The following is a 9,567-nucleotide window of genomic DNA, read 5'->3' as shown; positions in this document are numbered from 1 at the left end:
GTTTTAAAATAAAACAATATTACTACAGATAATGGTATCAGTTTCTTGCTTTCATGTAGCATACATTTTATTTTATTATTTAGAAAAATGCATGAATTTTCCTTCTCCTGGTTCTATACTGAGCTGACAAAGGCAATGATACCTTACAACGTTATGATTATCTCTTTAATATAAATATTAATCATATACAGCTTGATATTGTAATTGAATAGTTTTTACACAGAAGATATTAACTGATAAAATATGACATCCTCATGAGAAAACATTACCTTGAAATATTAGCGTTATAATATGTTAATTTCTATGGAAGATATGACTACAAATATATGAGGAGATATAAATTTTCCAGCACTTCGGCTGACAAATTCCATGTCAACATAATTCTTAGGAATTTGTACTCACTATTTGGTGATGACTTATATGATGATGTATAACAACTTAAGGGATTTTAAAATGCAATATTTTGACTAATGTGGTTTGGTAAATAGCATTCATGCTTGTTTCTTTTTTTCTTTTGCTCCCATTACTATAATACTGACACAGACCTTTAATATCAATAAAAATAACTTTGTGAGGTAGAAAATATAGTATCTATTCCATTACCACCCATTCTTGGAATAACTCTGCATTTGTCAGAGAAAAGAATCCTGGGAATCCCTTGAAGTTAGATCAACACAGAGGAGACATACCGGATTAGTCATTAATAGCTTATCTGTAGTTTTACTCTACTCAAAAGTTTTACCTATTAAAGGTGTTTACAATACTGATCAATCACAGACAATCATTCTCAAAATGTAAGCAGCAATGTCTTATAGTGTATCAAGTACTGACTTTGGAGTTAGGAAGACCTGGACTCAAATCACAACTCAGACACTAGTTTATTGAACCCGAAGCAACTCACTTAACCTCATTCAGCCTTGGTTTTCTCATCTGTGTAATAAAGATAATAATAACAGGTTGTTATGAGTATCAAACAAGAGTTTTGTGAACAGAAAATTATTATTAGTAGTACTATAAATTATTATTATTACTATTATTATTCTTGTTGGGTTCAACAACCTGGGTTTTAGTTACTAGCAGTGTGACCTTGAGGTAAATCACAAAACCTTTCTAAGCCTCAATTTCCTCATCTACAAAATGAGCAGTTTAACCTAATAGGTGATTTTCAAGGTCCCATCTATCTATAATAATCTATCATTTTATGACCTCACTGAAACCATTCTTAGATTTAAGTGTTGATACTATGGAAAAGTTATGTGATTGGGACTAAGAATAGTAACCCAATTGCTCAAGAGGTTGGTTTCTATGTGAAATCTTTCCTCCTTGGCATTATTTGAAATCCTTGGCATTCCTTACCATGTAATAGATGTGGCTGCATTCTGTCACATTGAAAGCCAAATGTGCCAAGGATTGCAGAGAGGTCATTTCTGTCCATTTTATTGTCACTCATGAAAAAAAAAATCTGTTCTGCTTCCCTGCCTAGTAATTGAAAGCAGACATGGCCTTCTGGACTTGCTCCGGATACCTACCAAGAGCTTTCAAGCCAAATTTGAACCCATTCCATATTAATCTGCCCACATTCATCATTTGGAAACAATTAGCACTCTATTTGGGATCTTCTCACAGAAATCTTTCCGCTGTCCTTGTTAGTCTGTGGCAGTCTAGCGTGGCGTTCCTTCCCCACCTGGAGCAGAATGGCTTTCTCAGGAACACCTCAGCTGAATTCAGACCTGGCAGTTTTTTGTACACAGTACTCTTTAGAAAGGAACTCCACAGAGAGTACTTTGGGGCATTCACATTTTCCTTCTTCTCCTGTCTTTCCAACCAAAAAAGTTGAAGGTGACTGAGTCAAACTCAAGTAGGAGGCATTTCCAAATTGTTTGCAAATAGACTGCTTCCTAGTGAGACTTTTGTACACTTCACACATGTTTGGCTCTGACACTGCCATTCACATCACTCAGTCTCAAGTGGAATGATGAACTTGATAGTAATCTTTTTATAAGGAGAAGCATCTGGATCCTGACTAATAAAGCCTCAATTTGTAAGAAAGAAAAAAAATAAAAATAATATAAAAGAAGAGCTCTTAATCAGACTTCTGCATACACATTCCCTTCAAAGCTGTAATGAAAGTTACACAAGGCTGTGAAATTTGTCCTGGGATCCGAAAACCTCACATCTTCCGCTGTGGGTGGTGATCTAACCTCTCCCTAAGTGCTGAAGCTTTGGAATTCAAGCCTTGTATTATCACTAGCATAACTAAAGTCTAATTCTCAGTGGATTTCCCCACCCCCATCTCTCAGTAGCCTCAATCTCCAACCTCTCAGTACCCTCAACACCCCTCCCTCATTTTTCCCCTCTCTGCTCTTCTCCATCCCTCTCACCTCACACTTCCCTTTCCCTAATGGGTCTCTGGCCAGATGTTATAGCCCCTTGCTGTGATGTTAAACTGGCAACACCCTTGATCCAGGCAGCCAGACGCTCCATGGTCAGCTTCTGGAAAACCTCCCCTTCACTGGACTTCTGACACAAACCAGCTGAAGACATCACAATGCCAGGAAACATTACAGCTGGCCTTCATGACAGATTGGCAGCACACTCACTGATTTGGGGAACCTTATTTAGGGGCTTACAGTCTACTCACTGTCTAGGATCCAAGCCACAGATCAAAGTTTGCCATTAGGCAAATGGATAATTTTTCCATAATTAAGTTTTCTTTTCAGATTTTTTTAATCTATAAACTATGCTATCATACTCCATACTGCATAGCTCTTTCTACCTTTCAAAACAGATTCATAGTTAATATAAGATATTAATTATTAAGATTGGAAAAATAAAACAGAACTTTGGAATTGGAATTCTCTACTTTACTCGAAGTCAAATCTCCACAACCATCAATCTGTCTCACTTATTCAATGCTTCCACAGCTATTTAAAAATAAGTAATGTCACTTTCAGTTCCAGAAACTTCTCCTCTCCCCCAATCACTTCCATTGTAAATGAGTAAAATTTCTGGTTGATGTTTCATGACATTATAAAGGCACTAGCTAGAAAGACAGTATAATACAGGTAGAAATATGTTTCCATGGGAGTGTCCTCAATTATAGTTTTCCTAAACATATATTATAAATAAGATTTTTTTATTGACTTTACTGTTCATCTAACATCTGGTTAACTAAGAGTTTCCCAGAGAGTAAGACTAAGGGACATAGGGATGCAAGTATTTTAATTCAGATCAGTTCTTTTAAATGCCAATTAGAAAATTCTTTGAAGTTTTTGAGGTCAGAGATAAGGATTTCTCTATTACTTTATTGTGAATGTGTGTCTTTGGCAAAGACACAGACAGAAATTGAATGCAAAACAATTAAATGTGTACTATATTTCAGTCACTGTGCTAAGTGCTTGTGATAAAAAAAAAGTAAAAACAAGCAAGACAGAGCTTTTCCAAGGAACCTGCATTCTAATAGAATGATAGCACATTATAAGAGAGCTAGAATTGTAAAGAGAGGGATAGTTTAGAAATATTTAGAAAGTAATGAGGTGATATGTTTCTGGGCAAGATAAAGTAAAAGCTTACCTATCAGAACTTAAGATACTAGGGGCAGAGTTCTATCTCCATTTAGGAAGAGGAGAAGGGTCAGAGTGATGATAAAATAGACTGCTTCAGGTCAATTTGTAGAAGGCAAGATAAATGATAATATCCCCCTATGGGTGAACAGTTTGATTATAGTATGAGTGTGCTGGCACACTACTTTATACTTAGCTATGAATACTTGTTCTCACCTTAAACACATATTTGTGAGCAGTCTCAGTAGAGGAGAAAGTCAAGAGTTTGAAATATGAAATATAGTAATTGAATACCCATTTAATTTTTAGGTCTCCTTAATAAAATTGAGATGATAGTGGCATAAGACTATGAGTGAAGGGGGAAGGAAAAGGAAAGAAAAGGATGATCTTAGAATTCAGTTTCAGAAGCAGCTAGGTGGTACAGTGGAGAGAGCACTGGCCCTGGAACCAGGAGGCCTGAGTTCAAATCCAGTCTCAAATACTTAATACTTACTTAGCTTTGTGACCTTGGGCAAGTCACTTAATCCCATTGCTGAGCAAAAAATCCAAAAAAATTAGTTTCAGGGATCCAGGAGTTTTTCTAGGGGAATGATAGAGAGTCTTTTGTCAATTTCTTGGACTATGAAGTTCTGTGTAACCAGTTCTTGAGATTAGAATTTGCCATGAAGTAAAAGATTTTTGTTTTAACATTCTGATTCCTTTAATGTAATCCAGTTGTTTCAGTCATGTGCAGCTCTTCATAACCCTAATTGGGCTTTTCTGGGCAAAGCGACTGGAGTAGTTTGCTCTTTCCTATTCTAGCTTGTTTTATAGATGAAGAACTAGAGCAAACAGGTTAAAGTGACTTGCCCAGGGTCACAGAGCTAGTTGGTATCTGGGACCAGATTTGAATGCAACAAGATGAGTCTTCCTGACTCTAGGACTGGAATTCTATTCACTATGCCATCTTGTTGCCCCTACTCTGCCACCTAGCTGCCTGTTAATATTAGAGGTCTCCATTTCTTTTCATGGTTTTCCTTTCCAGAATTACTTGATAGAGAGGGAATAAGGATTTATATAATGCCTTTCATAGGAAAATCTGAAGGAGTTTCAAAAAATATTTCATTTGATCCTCATAACAACCTTGTGAATTTGGGGCTATTAATGACCTTAGTGAAGCAAACAATGGTTAAGTGATATACCCAGGGTCATCAAGCCATGATATATCTGAGACCTCCTACCTATAACCCCTAATACTTGGTTTGTGGAGTCAATTGCTTCACAAATGAGTGACCCCCTTCTGGTCAAAGCTGAGATATTTGCCACATGACCAGGGAAGAGAAAATTTTGCCCTTTCTAAGACTGGGATTCTTAATCTAGGATCTGTGAATTTTTTTTTTCCAAAAATATTTTGATAACTGTATTTCAATGTAATCTGTTTCCTTTGTGATCCTTTGTGTTTCATTTTATGCATTTAAAACATTATTCTAAGGAGTCCATAGATTTCACTGGAACATCAAAGATTAGACACTCAAAAAATGTTGAGAAGGCCTACCTTTTGGTTCTGACTTGAGGACTGCAATTTTTCTAAACTTTTTCAGTGGTTCACTCTCAATTTAAAGGGAATGGAGGTGATTAGTATAATAAGATGTGGACATTGCTATTCAAATGTGCAACAGCATTTGATAACTTTGTAAATTTCTTCCTTTTCTCTTTAACCTATTAATGTCAATTAATTTCATTCTTATATTCTTGAGTGGGGCCCACTCTGAGTTCCTAAACTTTTAAGTGAGAGAATGTGTAAGTTTTGGTAAAACCCATTATTTTCCTGGAAAGACTCTGATGATGGAAACAGATTTAATGTCTTGTTTTCTTTGGACAAACCTACTTAAATATGGAAAGGCTTGTCAGTAGAAAGTTGACCAAGAAGTAATTAATGTTTTGGGCTATAGAAAGCGATAAATCTATATAAGCTAAAGAGAGGAGAAGCTGTAGTATACAAAGTGGAGGGAGTGCCCACAAATTAAATCCCTCATCTTTTGAGGTATTGAAGTTTTCAGATCTGCCAAAGTTTGAGAAGATATCTCCTCTCCTATGAGAATCAGTGAAACAATAGCAAACATGTGTTGTACTGTGTTCTTTATGAAACCCATAGCACATTTATTGGATTTGTATTATATTATTATAAATAGATAACTTGCAAGAAAGCATGAATATTTTCCATACAATCTAGACCTGAATGAGAATAGTATCTTCTTGAGAAATGTAATATCCACTCAGGCAAATGGGATGTGCCACTAATAAAATTAATCATTGGAACATAAATGTTTTAATTTTAGTGCACATGATCGAAGCCATATTAGTCCTTTTTCCCCACCCCAGTCTAATTCATTTACGGACAAATTTACATTTTATTTCTCCAAATCTATTAGCATCAATATAAAGGTCAGAACTGAAAAAAAGACAGTTTCAGAAATCAATGTGCCAAAATCGTACAGTTATTTAGCAGACAAGGGCACCCAAGGCTTTTACCTACTGGGTCTGGCAAGAATTCTTCATTTAAGAGCATTTCTCTCTATGGAAACATAAAGATAATGTTTAGCGAATGCCCAAACTCTCTTCATCCTTTTAAACCTGCACAAAATAGAGGCACTTCCCTGTTTTGAAAACCTTAGGAAAAATGCCATTTGATGTAGAAATCCTGCAACTTATTAAAATGAACATGCTTTTTTGCTTTCTTTCCCTCATACTTTATTCATCAAGACATTTGGGTGAAAACAGTGCCTTTTGTTTCATGTGTGAGATTTTGTCAGTTCCTGCTGAGATTTCTCATCCCAAAGCCAACAACTTCAATGCACAACATCACAGTTGGTTTCCATGGAAGAGATTATGATGTCACAAGAAAGCAATTATTTATGATTTCACATGAGGAATGTATCAAGTATCATATGTTGAGCAAACATCTGCCTCATTGTCATTTATGACTGAAGATGACACTTTAGAAGGCATCACTAGTCATGTGCATAAGGCCAAAGTGAGGACCAGTGGTCCTTTACATACTGCATGCATCTATAATCAGCCCTCCGGCTAACTGTGCTTTTAGGGTTCACTCTATTTGTTGCTTTGCTTCTTGGTCCCACCAGAGGTGGGAGGTCTTTACTCAGAATTATTTACCCCATCTCTGATTGTCATTTTCAATTCAATTCAAATCAAATGTCTGGAACACCTATTAGGATTTGGTAGGGCCTCAATAACAAGTTTTTTATTCATTAATATAAATCTAACCTAGGAAAATGAGGTCATGGTAATCCTGGTGGAGAGGCTATGCTAGAATGCTACTACTAAGCTCTAACCTTGATTGGTGCAAAGATAGTTCTTATATCTTAAGATATGACATTCATGTTGATTGATGGATCTGCTAGAAGGGGTCTAGCATGTCCCTAACCTTGGCCATTTTTCTTTTAACTCACCATATCTTTTTACCTTTTGTCTGAAAATTATAATAAAATTTAAACTCTCATGATTTTGGAAAAGGTCATGTCAGTTGACTCCCCAATGGCTTTATTCATCATCACTATGACTTCTAGGCTAAAACACCCCTCCTTGCCTATCTCTTTTTTATGTATGTAGTCTCCTCTTAGTAGAAATAAACTTTTTGAGAACAGCTTTTGTCCTGCTTTTGAATTGGTATCTTGACTGCTTAGCATTGTGATTGAGATATGACACATCCTCAATAATAGTTTTTCATTCATTAATATATCTCTATCCTAGGGAAATGAGGTTATGATAATCTTGGTGGATAGGTTATACTAGAATGATATTATTAAGCTCTCACTGATAATTAAGGTAACTCAAGATATAATGTGTCTTCTATTTTAGTCCTGAGTTTTATAGTTTTGAATAGGTCAGGACCACCAAAGGAGTTTTTAGCTTTGTCTCTGAATTTTGACACAGAATCAATTTTACATTTTATCAGTCCATCTCCCAAAGGAAGCATTATTCAATGCACCATTGATTAGTATTGTGTAGGTCCCAGCAGCTGACAGAATTCTTCCTTTAAAAAAATGGAAGGAGGAATGGCTCTAATTCATGAAAAGCCTCATGAAAACAAAATGTTCCTCAAAATACCAGTTTGAAGATAGTCAATTATTTATTTGTTTCTCCAAGGTCTTTGCTTACTCTGATTTTCTTGTCATTAGAAACTTTTTAGTTTACCTTGATGCTAAATTTTCATTTCAATCAAACTTTTTTTGTCTCAGGTTCCTGGGCATTTGTCCTGTTCTTATCCTTCCAGTCTATACTTTTCTATCTTTCTTGATGATGACATTTTCTCTGATGGTGACTCATTTCTCAACCTGGGCTCCCCCCAAATATGATACTCTTCTTTCTCTGTTTTTGGTTCTGATACCTGACATTTAAATTCCCATCTTTCCACTCACCCCACAAAACACAGCTATCTCTGAACTACTGGGGCCTCAACAGTACATGGTGTTTTGAAGTTAATGCTGGCATATTATATGTAACATTTATCATCCTGAGACATGAACCCCTCATGTGTCCAAGATTTTTAAAAATCTCCATATAAGATTTATTTAGAAATTTAATTTCCATTTACAGAAAATATTTAAAGTAATTTGGGCAGTGAAACAGTCACAATTTAATTGGGCCATATTCTTAGTCCTTTATTTAAAACTTTATTTTTTGATATATGTTGTATTTACATAATTTTCATTTTTGAAAATTATGTAATTCCATACCTAGAAATTCATCCTTTTTTTAGTAGAATTAAAAAGCAGAATAAAAGCTTATCAACACAACCAAATTGTATAAATGCAAAGTTGCATACATTTGTGGTTGTTGGGTTAACTCTCTGTAACCCCATTTGGAGTTTTCCTTGGCAAAGGTACTTGAGTGGTTGGTTCTAGTTCATTTTACAGGTGATGAACTGAGGCAGCCAGGGTTGTGACTTGCCCATGGTCACAAAACTAGTAAGTATCTGAGATCAGGTTTGGTTTCAGGAAGATGAATCTAACTGAATCTAGACCCAGGACTCTATCCACTCTTCCACCCAGCTGCCCTGGTTGCACACACAATCTCCTAATAGTAAAGTAGAGTTTGACCCTTTAGTTCAAAACCTATGTTTAGCCATCATGACAAGTATATAAAAAATCACTAGTGGATACTGAGTGGAACTCCTTGTTCATTCACACCCAACTCTTCATGACCAGATGGACCAAAGCACTCCAGACTGCCTTGTCTTCTGCTATCTCCTGAAGTCATTCCAAGTTTGTATTCATTGCTTCCATGACACTATCTAGCTCATCCTTTGCTATCCCCTTTTCCTTTTGCCTTCAACCTTCTTCAACATCAAGATCTTTTCCAACTGGTCCTGTCTTCTCATTATGTGGCCACAGTTTTTAGACTTCAGCTTCAGTATTTGACTTTGCAGTGAATAGACTGAATTAATTTAAGCAGTGACTGATTAGATTTCCTTCCTGTCCAAGGGACTCTTTAAAAGTCTTCTCTAGCACTGTATTTCTTATTTTTTAAAGATTTTTACAAGGAAAAAAAGTTTAAGTAACTTGCCCAAGGCCACATAGCTAGGTAATTATTAAGTGTCTGAGGCCGGGTTTGAACTCAGGTACTCCTGACTCCAGAGCCGGTGCTCTATCCACTGTGCTATCCACTGTGCCACCTAGCTGCCCCCTCTAGCACTATATTTCAAAAGTGTCTAACACTCAGCTTGCTTAAGGTTCAACTCTCAAAACTATACATTGCTTTTGGGAAATACATAGCTCTGATTATATGGACCTTTATTGGTAAGCAGATGTCTCTGCTTTTTAGAATGTTGTCTTGATTTTAAACTGCTTTCTTTCCAAGGTGCAAGTGTCTTTTAATTTTGTGGCTCCAGTTTCTATCTGTAATGATCTTTAAATCCAAAAATATAAAATCCAACTTTGCATTGATTTCTTCTTCCTCTGTGTGCCAGGAAGTGATGAGACCAGTTGCCAAGATCTTGACTATT

At 36.0% G+C, this 9,567-nt stretch overlaps 1 long non-coding RNA gene across 3 annotated transcripts; it reads right to left on the bottom strand.

The window, feature by feature from the left end:
• Positions 1-861: 861 nt before the first annotated feature.
• Positions 862-2,503, bottom strand: LOC141520043 (uncharacterized). 3 transcript variants are annotated; one of them, XR_012477525.1, is made up of 3 exons: positions 2,382-2,503; positions 1,357-2,118; positions 862-930 (listed from the first exon to the last, which is right to left on the bottom strand). It is a non-coding gene; the product is annotated as an uncharacterized LOC141520043 (long non-coding RNA). The 3 variants fall into 3 exon arrangements; XR_012477523.1 differs by lacking the exon at positions 2,382-2,503 and having other exon boundaries at positions 1,357-2,375; XR_012477524.1 differs by lacking the exon at positions 2,382-2,503 and having other exon boundaries at positions 1,530-2,375.
• Between the last annotated feature and the right edge of the window lie 7,064 nt (positions 2,504-9,567).

The sequence above is a fragment of the Macrotis lagotis genome, chromosome 4 (genome assembly GCF_037893015.1).
Source record: "Macrotis lagotis isolate mMagLag1 chromosome 4, bilby.v1.9.chrom.fasta, whole genome shotgun sequence".
Lineage (NCBI taxonomy): Eukaryota > Metazoa > Chordata > Mammalia > Peramelemorphia > Peramelidae > Macrotis > Macrotis lagotis.
Note: the sequence above shows the minus strand (reverse complement) of the source record. Positions and strands in the feature narration are given on the sequence as shown.